The following is a 12689-nucleotide window of genomic DNA, read 5'->3' on the forward strand; positions in this document are numbered from 1 at the left end:
ATTACAGCTACCATAGGCAAACATATGATCTTAATTTAATTTAACACTAACATCATCTGTATGGCATTATTTTCTTCTTTTCTATTCTCTTGCCCCTTTCAATATCCAAATGGAGAAAAATATATAAAATAAAGTTTTCTTTTCTTTCTTTTTCCTTTATTGTTACTTGACCCAACCAATTACATACATAAGGACACAGGAAATCTCCAAAGACCTCTGTGGAAATCCTTTTTACACATTTTCTAGGAAAGAACTAGTGAACATCATCTGATGGAATTTGAGAGAGGGAGTCAGTATGTGTGTTGTGGGGGACATAAATATGCCCTGTATGCTACTGCATGAATGAGGCAGCCTACAAGGGTTAGGTATTAAGGCAGGACTAATATTTGTCTTCACTCTAAAGTTAATATTTGGGAAATAATTTCAATGAGGCCATAGTGAGACTTCATTAAACCTGAGTTTCATGTGGTTTATAAGTGACTGCTTGACATAATGCTAATGCTAGAACTTATTCATGGATATATATATATATATAAAACCCAGCATTTTAATTCCTGCTAAGCCTGTGAAGTTCAACTTTTTGGGATGTTTTATACTTTAGAAGCATTTGTTTAGTTTTAATCAGGAAGTAATAGTGGTATTTATCAGATACAATGTAATGTTTTGATCTATGTATTCACTATAGAAAGATTTAATTGAGCTAATTAATATACTCATCACTCTCCAACTTGTCATTTTAATGGTAAGAATATTAAAAACCTACTTTTTTACCACTTTTGAAAGTGTTCACTATTATTAACCTTGATTCTTATTTTTAAGCCTGCTAATGAACCTTGTATAGATCTGCAAATATTTTCAATCTGTCTCACACAGCTGACAACAACCTGTTTAAGCTGATGTGAGTTCATACAGACTTTCTGGGGTAGGAAGCTCTTAAATTTGGTGAATTTCAATAAAAGGCCTTGTTGAATCCAAGTATCAAATATTTAGGAAAATATTTTCTAGTGCCTTATTTTGGTCCATATATTTTTAGATGAGAATCTAGAACATACAAGTAAGGGTTGAATATTATAAACTAGTTCCCTTGGTTTTTTTTTTTTTTTCAGCAAATACCATTACTTGTCCCAGACACTGGTAGACCCTAGGTATTCCTACATCGATGGGAACATGTCTGCCACCATAAGCATGTACTGCCTGGGGGTGCAGACTTTGGACTGATACAACTATGTGGATGAGCAATATCTGAAGACAGATTTCTCTAGGGTTTAAACTGTGCTCACACTGGATGCTCTTGCATGCCCCTGGCATATGGTAGCATTCAGAGTTGCCCCATATTATCTGACAAGTGTGACTTTTCAGCCCATGGATAAAAGGGTAGGTGCTCAAGTTTTGACAGCTCCTAGCCCACATCAGCCACATTCCAGGAAGCAACAGGGGAAACAAACAAACAAAACATTTTAAGGTAGGCTTTTGCCTTTGGTGTGACTTAATTCTACAGTAGCCTCTCCATGGAGACACATATGGTCTTACTGGAATGAACAGTAAGACTAGCTCTTCCACATCCAATCCATCGGGGTCAGGAGAGTTCTTCAGATGTAATTTCTTCAGAAGTAAAACAGAAAACTACTTCTGAGAGTTGGTATGTAGCTACTGGGAGATCACACAAAATGCCCTATAATCATTAGGACCAGAATTATTTGGGATTCTGCTCACTGGACACCAGTGAAGACCCCCGGCAGGAGTTTCCCTCCTCAAAATCAGGACAACCCATTTAATTTGTAGCTTAAGAGAGTTTGGGTATTTCCTTAAACAACTGACCTAAAAACAGGAAATGTATAGAGTTGGAAGAATGTATTCCATTACTGGCAAACAGAAAAACAGTCAATTACATGAAATTTGCACTGGGGGTCTTGTGGAAGAGCTGGCTTAAATCAGAGATAGAGCTTCTGCTACTCAAACATGAGCTCCAGAGAGAGAAGCAATGCACACCGGAGAAATCATAAGGAGAACACAGGGCAAAACCCAGCAGACTGGGCAGATGTGTAGTTCAAACTAAAAAGACTAGGAAGCTCTCATTCAAATTTAAAAAAATTCAGTCAGACAATAATGTGATATTAGGAATTCTGGATAAGATAAAGCTGTTTTGCACTGATTTTGGTAATCTATCTTACCCATCTTTTTAAAGGAGGTAAGGCATAATCTCCAAATTAATAGGAATTGATCAACTCAAATCAATTAGATAAGTTAGACAAAGAGCAAAATCATTTTTACAGAGAATATTTCAAGTGTGAAAATACAGTGTAGAAATCTGAAAGAACCACTATGTTTGATTGAATATCCCTGTGTCTTGCAATATATTGGAAACAAATCTACAGTCCAGATAGTTAAAATCTATCATTGCAAATCAAAGAGAAGTGAAAATAAAAAATCTTCAGGTGCAAAGCATCTAGATTGAAAACTCCTATCTTTAGAGCTTACAGGCAGTGAACATAATTGATCTTTTCAAAAGACAGAGGCAAACACAAATCAGTATGCTGCTATGTAAATTTCAGCAGATACCAAACTCTATGGTAATAAGGTCGGCAAAGTTGGGAAAGTCAGTCCATCTATCTAGTAAACATTTAGTAGTACATGGTCACTCCACCCAGTTGCTCCAATAATTTCAGTGAGTAGTGGAGACAGAGCTTTGAAAACTATTTTACTAGACTTTAGAGACAATAGGCTCTTTTCCCATCAAAATGAAACTGAGGTACTAGGGAAAAAATTTTCAAATAAAATCCAACTTATTAAAATGAGAAATTACTATTGGTCACCTAAAGTAAAAAAATTGGAGGAATTCTTAATATAGAAAATGAATATGTGCAAAAGAATAATGCTGGCTGGCAATGCGTTACAAGTTCTTTGAAGAATTGTTTGCTGAAATATCAAATTTTAAAGTTAATTAATTTCTTTCACTAAAATAGTCTTCAAGTGAACACTGGATTTAGGTCACCTGCCAACAAAATGAATAGGGTATGTATGTGTGTATCTACCTATATATCCACACATCCATCTTTCCATTTATTTGAAAGAGAGTAGAAAATTATTCTTGTTCTCTGGGAAGATCAAGATTTTAAAATATATTAGAATAAGTTGTGTGCCTGAACTTTGATTTAAGGGACACATAGAAAGATATTTTTAATTCTAGCAATATCAAGCACCCAATCATCTTCTTTCCTTTCAGTGCTTAAGACTATCAGTTATGAGAGGAGAGTACTTCAGAACAAAGAAACCAGATGCTTGGCATTTATCTCTTTTCCTACCTTATTCTATTTTCCTTTTTTCTGACCCTGCTGAAATTCCTTTGCTACATGCCCTTTGTTTTAGACAACAATAAATATAAAAATTCCAGCAATCACAGTGGTTAGTGTTAACTTTCACAATTGAAATTTTAAACCATTCTGATGACTCTCACTCCAGACCTAACATTTCTAAATTAGATGGAAAACTCTGCTCAGCCTGTCATTCTAAGAAAATGCTGTCCCAACTAGTTTGCTTTAAAATTTTTTAAATGTAAAGCCACATGCAGTTGCAGGACATAATACAGACATATCCTTTTTACCCTTCACCCAGTTTTTCCCCAATGATATCTTCTTACACAATTACAGTACAATATTACAACCAGGGAATTGGCATTAACATCATCTATTAGCTTTATTCAAATTTCAGCAGTTTTACATGCATTTACATGAGTGTGTACGTGTGTTTTCTGTCATTTTATCACAAGGATATTTTCATGTAACCAATAGCATAATCAAGATAGAGAAAAATTCTGTCATTACAAGGATTCCTCATACTTGCCTCTTCTAGTTTGTTTCCCACTTGATTCTTAGAACAAAAAGAAGAGGAAGATGACAGCAGAAAAAATGTCTCTCTTTTCCCTGGGTGAAAGATTTGCCTTGGGAAAAAATTTGAAATATTTGGCATCTATCCTTTAGCCTTTGCATATACCTTCTGTGCTAGTTACTCTTGCTTGCCAATTTGAATGGATTAAGGAACTCTTGGAAAGGGGATTAGATTATGAGGACACTAAACTCATGAGTGGATTAAACTATTGATGAGCTGAATGGACTACAAGAAGGTGGAATCTGCCACCAAAAGTCTTCTAGACTTAATAACCAAATTCAGTTAAGTAGCTGGTTACAAGGTCAACACACAAAAATCAATAGCTTTCCTCTACACCAATGACAGACTCACTGAGAGAGAAATAGGGCAAATAATTCCTTTCACAATAGCATCCAAAAACCTGAAATACCTAGGAATCAACCTAACGAAAGAAATCAAAGATCTCTTCTCTGAAAACTATGGCACTCTGAAAAGAGAGATTGAAGATGATATCAGAAAATGGACAGAAATCCCCTGCTCCTGGATAGGAAGGATCAATACAGTGAAAATGGCCACACTTCCAAAACTGCTATATAGATCCAATGCAATTCCAATTGAGATCCCAGCAGCATACTTCATGGACCTTGAGAAAACAATCTAAAAATTCATTTGGAACAAGAAGAGAACCAGAATAGCAAAAACAATTCTAGGTAACATAGACATGGCAGGGGGTATCACAATCCCCAACCTGCAACTCTACTACAAAGCTACTGTGATAAAAACAGCACGGTACTGGCAAAGAAACAGACTTGAGGACCAGTGGAACAGATTAGAAGATGCAGAAACAATGCCAGACACACTCAGCCATCTCATCTTCGATAAAGGAGCCAAACACCCTCACTGGAGGAAAGATAGCCTCTTTAATAAATGGTGCTGCAAAAATTGGGCTTCAACTTACCAAAGATTAAAGCTAGACCTATATCTCTCACCATGCACTAAACTAAAATCAAAATGGATTAAAGATCTAAATATTAAAATAGAAACTCTGAACCAGTTGGAACAGAGGTTAGGTAGAATCCTTGAAGACATGGGTGTAGGAAAAGATTTTATGAACAAAACCTCAGTTGCCCATGAACTAGCACAAACAATCAACAAGTGGGATCTCTTCTTATTAAAAGGCTTCTGCATGGCAAGAGAAACCACCAGCAGTGTGAAAAGACAAGCCACAATGTGGGAAAAAAATCTTCACCTGCTCTTCCTCAGACAAAGGTCTACTATCTCAAATCTATAAAGAACTTAAAATGATCAGACCTCCCAAATTTAAAGACCCAATCCAAAAATGGGCATCTGAAATGAACAGACATTTCTCAAAGAAGTAGAAATAGCAAATAAGTACATGAAAAAATGTTCAACATCACTGGTCATTCAAGAGGTGCAAATGAAGACAACGCTGAGATTCTACTTCACTCCGGAAAGAATGGCTGCTATCATGAAATCAACCAACAACAAATGCTGGCGGGGCTGTGGGGAAAGAGGAACCCTGCTCCACTGCTGGTGGGAGTGTAGACTGGTGCAAGCACTGTGGAAATCAGTATGGAGATACCTCAAAGAACTAGGACTGGAAGTCCTATTTGACCCCACTATTCCACTGCTGGGGATCTTCCCCAAAGATTAAAAGAATCATACCACAGTGATATATGTGCACCCATGTTCATAGCAGCATAGTTTGTGATAGCTAAAACTTGGAAACAGCCCAAGTGCCCATCAACTGGAGACTGGATAAAGAAAATGTGTTTTTTTTAAAAAAATAAAATGAAGTACTACTCAGCCATAAAAAATGAGAAATTAGAGACATTTATAGCTAAGTGGATGCACATTGAGGCGATACTCTTAAGTGAAATAAATAGGACACACATGAATAAATACCAAATAGTTTCTCTGGTGTGAGAAACTGAAAGTGTAAATAAGGACTAAATGTATAATAGGTAATGTGAAATAGGAAGAAAAGGGGCAAAGGGGAAGGAAGTGGGAGGGCTAGGGGAAATGATAGAAGGGAATGGGATTAATATGAGAAAATGGAAAAATAGGAACAAAATCTTTGTAAATAGGGAGGACTGGAGGGGGTGAAGGAAGAGCTGGGCAAGGGTGAAAAATAAGAACCAAGAGAGATTATGTAAAGGTGCAAATTTCCAATGATGAATGTCATTATATTGTATACCTAAAATGTACCAATGATTAGAATGAATAACTGATAATGTAAAATAGGAAGAAAAGGTCCAAAGGGGTAGGGGTAGTGGGAGGCACAGAGGAAAGGAAAGAAAGGAAAGGAAAAATGATGAGAAATGGAAAAAATGGAAATAAAGTCTTTGTAAATAGGGAAGGGAGGAGGGGGTGAAGGGAGGGCTAGGAATGGGGAAAAAATAAGAACCAAGATGCATTATGTAAAGGTACAACTCCCAATGAGAAATGTAATTGTGTTGTACACCTACAATGTACCAATAAAAGAATTTAATGAAAGAGAAGGTGGAGTCTGGTAGAGGAAGCAGGTTGTGGAGGTATGTCCTTTCCTGGTTCCCGGCCCTTTCCTCTCTGGCTTTTTCTAACCTGCTCTGCTTCCTAGCTGCCATGAACTGAGCATCTTCCCTCCACTAGGCCCTTCTGCCATGATGTTTCTGCCTTGGAGCCAGTTTACCATAGACTGAAACCTCTGAAAACACGAGTTAAAAAGAAATCTCTGTTTTAAGTTGTGGGTGTCAGATGTTTTGTCCCAGCTCATGGAGCGCTGAACAACGCATCTCCTGTAGCTTGCATTTCCCCAGGGAAATGCCCTTAGCTAAGTAATGAAAGAATAGCAGTGGGTTAAACTAATTCATGCTTACATGTGAATAACTCAAAGGTCATTAACTCTGCCAAAGAAAGTTTCAGATTTAAAAATACAATGTTTGCTTGTCCCCAATCTTTTCTTCTTTATAGAGGTTTATGCAATCTAACAAAGTGGAATGAAATAATTTGGATTGTGCATGGTAGGATACTTTGGGGCAAAAGGTGAAAAAAAATGTCAGCCTTGTCATGAAATCCAAACTTTGATATGATCTCTTAAGCAGGTTTATAGTTTTTTAAACATTTTTACAGTTTCCTTTTTATTCCCTTCTTTCTTTCCTTGTCTACTTCTGTAACTGGGTTTTTTGCAAGCTGCACATATTTTTCTGTGATGTTTCTTATCACAGTATAATGGAAGAGATGGAGAAAGCGAAGAGGGGAATGTGTTAACAGCAGATATGACACCTAAAAAGGTAATTGTACACTATCTTCATTCTCTCTTGTTATCAGTTTTTTTTCTGTTAGCCAAATGTCAGAACCAGAGTATTATACAAAGATCTCTTCCAGTACATTCCATTAGTGTGACTACTTGATATAAAATTATATGTTGGCTTTTGGAGAACCTACTATCTAAAGGAATAAGACTTTTATAGTGTGGTGAGTCTATATACTGTTCTAAAAATTTAGTTCAAAGCCACAAAGTCATTACCCCCCAAAATGACTCTAAGAGTCAAGCTTTGTTCTAGGTGCTGGGGAAACAGCAGCCAATAGTTCCTAGTCTCTGTCCCCAGTGAGCCTACATTATATTTGGGCAATGGGGACAATCATTGGTAATGAAATAAATAAATGGATGAACTTCAGATATTCAAAAGAGCTATGAAGAAAATACAATTGGGAAGGATATGGATGAGAAGAGAAACTAGATTTTAAAAGAATGATATCAATTGAAATCAGGTTAGCAGTTAGTGGGCAGGTTGAGCAAACATTTGGAGTTGAAATGGATTATAAAATGAGAAAAAAAGGTTTACCAGGATACAAAGAAGCAATGATATGTCATAGAAAAATTTTCTCTAGAGTTCATTTGTCTAATAATGTGGACCACATAACTGCAGTTTTATTTGATAATTTAAGTGATGAACTTTTAACCTGCAATTTATCCATTTGATCACAAAGAAATAATTTCTTATTATTACCAATGGCATTATTATTATTATTTTGTAATGCTGGGGATCAAATTCTAAGCCCCATGCATGCAAGTGTTCTAGTATTGAGCTAACTCCCCAGCCCTAAGAATTTGATTATCATATGGAAGATATGGCACATCAATTATTTTTGTCCCTTTATTTTACATACATATAAAAGTAGTTTTTTGAGGGACTTTAAAAAACTTATGCTTTCTTATCTTTTTTTTTGGTACTGGGGATCGAACTTGGGTTCTTACGCTTTTGAGACAGGCAGCGTAACCACTGAGCTAAATCCCCGGCCCAAAAATTTATGCTTTCTTCTTGTAATTTCAGGGCAATTCAATGTGTTTGGTTAAGATATGCTGCAGTCAAGATAGTGCAGTTGGTTGCCTTATTGCCCATTATCCCAAGTGTTCAGACTTGTATGCAACTATTTCTGTGCCTAGGGGAAGGAGAAGGTACAAGTTCTTCCTCCTCCTGGGACCTTATTGAGCATGTGCAGCTCAGATCTCACAGGTCAGTGATGCGAAACTTCAATGGCTCTGGCTTCGGGTGGTTGCACTACCACTGTTTGGTGGAAAAATAACTGACAGAAACCACCACGTGAAGTAAGTTTTAGAATCTAACCCATTTAAAATGGGAATTTTCTAACTTCGCAAAAATTTCAAAGGATAGTAATACTTTTTTGGTGTTTTTAAATATACATTTCCTTTTTAAAATTTGCCAATCTCCTCTATTTAGTTGATGTAGTATTTAGTTCTGTCGTAACTACTGCTGTGAGGGCACACAATAGGCTCTGGAGGGGTCTTATGGAATACTTAATCAAATCTCCCTCTGTGTGTTCAAATTTTCTCCAAATATCACAGGAGATGGCAGGCCTACTACTGAGCTGAGTGACATGTGTCAAGTAACTTAATCTCTCTGAAACATTTCTTTAGATGAAAAATGGATAGTAATTAAGCTTACCTAGAAGAGATGTTATAAGGTTCCCATAAGTTGAAGTATATAGCAGTACATACTAAAGTTTTGAATGAAGCAACTGCTTAATTATCCCTAGTGCTTATCTAGCCTAGTAATACTTAAATAGGGGTTATTTTGCTCCTGCCAGAGTAGATTTGGTGAGGTCTGGAGAAATTTATGTTGTTGTAATGGGAGAAGGTGCTGCAGGCATACAGTGGTTTAAGACAAGGGATGCTGTTAAACACCATACAATGCACACCATATACCCTCATCACAAAGAATTATCTAGCCTAAAATGTGAGTAGAGTCATTGTTGCAAAACTCTGATGTAGCCTCCGCTTGAACAATTTTCATGATTGGAAACTATTCCCTTGTGAGACTAGCCACTCAATCACTGGAGAGTTACATGAGAGAACTATTGGTTAAGTTGAGGCAAAATCTGTAACTTGCACCTGCTAGCCAAGATTGTGTTTGGGGGCAACAAGATAAATCCATCCATCTTCATGTGATAGTCCTTCCAATACCGAAAGATGGCTGTTTTCCTTACACCCCAAAACTTATACAGTCGAATAGGGTGCTCTGAAATAAGTGAGAATGAAACCACTACAATTGAGCCGCAATTTAATGCTTTATTTCTAGTTTTGTCCACAAGTGTAAGAGTACGAGAAGAGTCTAAATAAACCTACCTATCCCCCAAATTGTTTGTCAAACCATAAACCACATCCAACAGGTTTGTCTGTAAATGAGAAGTTATGAGTCAATTGCCTAGAGTGTATTTTTCCCTTGTTTCTCTTTGCCCACCATAAAAAGTACACAGCTAACACTGTGTTATACATTGTAGACAAACCTCAAATTGTGCCTTTTCATAACAAAAGTCCAGCACTGCTCTCAATACAGTGCATTACTTTGAGGGAAAAAAAGACAAGGATACAGATTTATACTTGTGCAATAAGAAGCATAGAAATAGAAAAAAAAATCAAGTTTGCCGTCTTGAACTTGAAATCATTGTCAAGTCTTATTGGAAATACATTTATTCTGATTTCTGGCGATCTAGCCCCCTTTAGCCATTTCACACTTGGTGAGCAGAAAAGATGTTTCTGCCTCATTTACAGTGTCTGAACATGATTCAGACAATCAACTGCAACATTAGTCAAAGAAATCAGTGGCTAATGATTTCTGACAAGCACTGCAGTAACAGGCTGAGGACCAGACCGGGCAGCACAGCATTCAGGGGTATTTTCTGAAGCCAGCAATAGGCACTGGTGGAAGATGATCAAAATGGGCATAAATAAAACTATTCTCACATCACTTAAGGCTCTTGTGCACTTTCTGAAAAAGCATAGATGTATGTTGGAATGTGCGATAAACACAATTCTTTTGCACAGATTTGTTATCTTGAATGGATATTGAGGACAGTTTGAATGTTCAGCTTTGTAAACTGCAATATACAAAGTAGTTAAGTATTTTGCATTCTGTTAAAACTGTCCTCTTAAGGTGGAAGTAGTCTGGCCTTTCTATTATCCATATTGATCATTTGGAGTAAGTACCCTTTCTCCCCCAAAGCCACCACTCATCACTTAGACCATCTCCCACACACTAACTGCTCACATGACCCAATACATACGGGCCAGATTGGATGGTCTAGGGAAGGGGGGACTGGATCTTAGAACACATGGGTTCTAGTTTCTCATCTGTCACAAGCTCATTGTGTGACCCCAGACAAGTCACTCAGTAAACTTGTGCTTCAGTGTCCAGGTCTATAAGATGAAAGGGTTGGATCAAATGACCTACAATCCTCCCTTTCAAAAATTAGATTTGGACATTAGGACTTTATATTGATAGATTCAGTAATTTAAAGTATTCCTTAATTGTTTTCAATAGTTTATCTGTGGCTTAAAAAATCCCTGATCAATTTATTTTTTTTCTTTAAACATTTTTACAATTTGATGAGTCATCTCAATTTATTTGAAGTTTTATTTTTATATTTCCTCCTCATTTGAGGAGTCTTGGATATTCTTAAAGAACTGCTTTAAAAAAAGTCCCTGCATTGGAATAGGTGACAGTAAGGGGACCTGAATTTACAGTGCTATTTGATTAAAATTAAGTAACATCTAACGTGATCACTGCTCTTCAAAAATAGCAAGTTTTTGTTTTACAGTCAAGAAATTTTTAAGAATTTGATGAAAATTCAAGGTTCCGCTTATGTTTCACAGCCTGAATTAGAACTTCTACTTAATCTTACACATCCTGGGAGTTGCCATTGTGTTGTGAACAGCTGCAAGCATAGAAATATATTTTTAAAAAATTCCAAGAATCTTCTTTCACTTAAAACTCTCTTTCTCTCCATATCCAATGTACAGATGACTCTCAAGCCTCCAAATAAGACAGAATTCAATATACAGAAATAAACGTTTTCCTCAATAGTAAATTGGAACATTGTGCTCCAAACTGTCATTTCTAAAATTGCTCACTCGAATTCTGTACTATGTTAGCAAGGCACATATTGCTGAAAACTTTTTATTCCAATTCTCAGTTGTTACTTTTTCTACTGTAAATCAGAAAGCAGGGACATATTTATCCTGTATGGTCCAATCAGAGTATGAGTTAGCTTTACATCTCTTTGAAAGAAAAAAAATTTCCCTGCCCTTACCCTCCTGCTGAGGAAATCCACTGGAGTCTTTGTTTTATATTTTGCTTAGAACCCATTGAGCAAAAGGTAGTCGATTTATAGGCAGTCCAGCAATCTGTGAAGCAGCCTGATATAAAAAGTCTGTTCAGCGGAAGATTAGAGTGATGAGGTAGTTAGATTGGGTCCTTTCAGGAAATTCAGACCAGTTGTAAGTTAGTAAAGGCGGAATGAGGAGGTGTTCAAAAACAAATGGACATCCAGTGAGTGACAGTCATGTCAACAGAGTGAATCAACTGCCTATGGGTGCAGAGGTGATAATAAGAAAATTTAGCCTCTCATTTTCCAAGGATCTGCCATTTCCCAAGAATCTGGTGGTTTCAGTTGAGAAGCACTGTGTACTGCTCCTAGGGGTCCAGGATTAGGGTCTGCCTGTCACCACAGGAATCTTCACACTCATCTCCCTCACTTGATGTAATCTGAATGGATCTCTTCCTTGAACCTAAAAATAAAACTGAGAAGTACCAAGAAACAAAATGGCTGTCTAGAGCTAAAATAATAAGTAAATAACTTCAAGCCTTTATCCCTCCATGATTATTACATAAGGTGATTCTGTGGCAAGAGAAAAAGCCCAATAGACACAGACAATTTCATTATCAGAATGAGGTAGAAAAAGTTCTTTTGCTGATGTAGTTTTTAGCTAAGAAATTTCAAACTCCACTGGGTGGTGTTTCTGTAAGAATGAAAAGTGTGGGCGACAAATGATCTCACCATTCCTATCATAACATTTCCAAAACCATTAGTTTGCTGTTACTTCTGAAAAACAAAGATGATGATGGCAAACTGCATTAAAAGAAGTACCAGTCAAATGCAATTTGACAAAATGTATGTTGTCACTCCCTTTGTCCATGGAGAAATATCAACATTTATAACTTGCTGGAATGTGTAGGACCCTGGGCATGGCAATCCAGCCGCAAAGACCTTTTGCTATCAGGTCCTTCTACCTCTTGCCCTAATACTTGCCATTCCCTCAGCCTGCATTGTTTTTTCTCATTTTGCTCCCAGTTCTGCCACCCTCCCATTTTACCAGTCCACTCTCCTTCTTTGTGCTGTTCATAACTATGGTAAATGGAAAGTTGTGCAAATTTTTAGTTCTTATCCCTGGAGAGTTTAGGTGACATTAAACAAGCCACATTTCTCGGGGAGGACTTAAAAGAAATTTCAAAATGACATGA

At 36.9% G+C, this 12689-nt stretch overlaps 1 protein-coding gene across 2 annotated transcripts in view; it reads right to left on the minus strand.

The window, feature by feature from the left end:
• The window catches only part of Ttc29 (tetratricopeptide repeat domain 29), a 208669-nt gene that overhangs the window by 97161 nt on the left and 98819 nt on the right, over positions 1 to 12689 (minus strand). The gene's annotated exons all lie outside the window — the stretch shown is intronic.

Source organism: Heterocephalus glaber, unplaced genomic scaffold (genome assembly GCF_053883595.1).
Source record: "Heterocephalus glaber isolate CG9 unplaced genomic scaffold, H.glaber_assembly_v1.0 deba00001587, whole genome shotgun sequence".
Lineage (NCBI taxonomy): Eukaryota > Metazoa > Chordata > Mammalia > Rodentia > Bathyergidae > Heterocephalus > Heterocephalus glaber.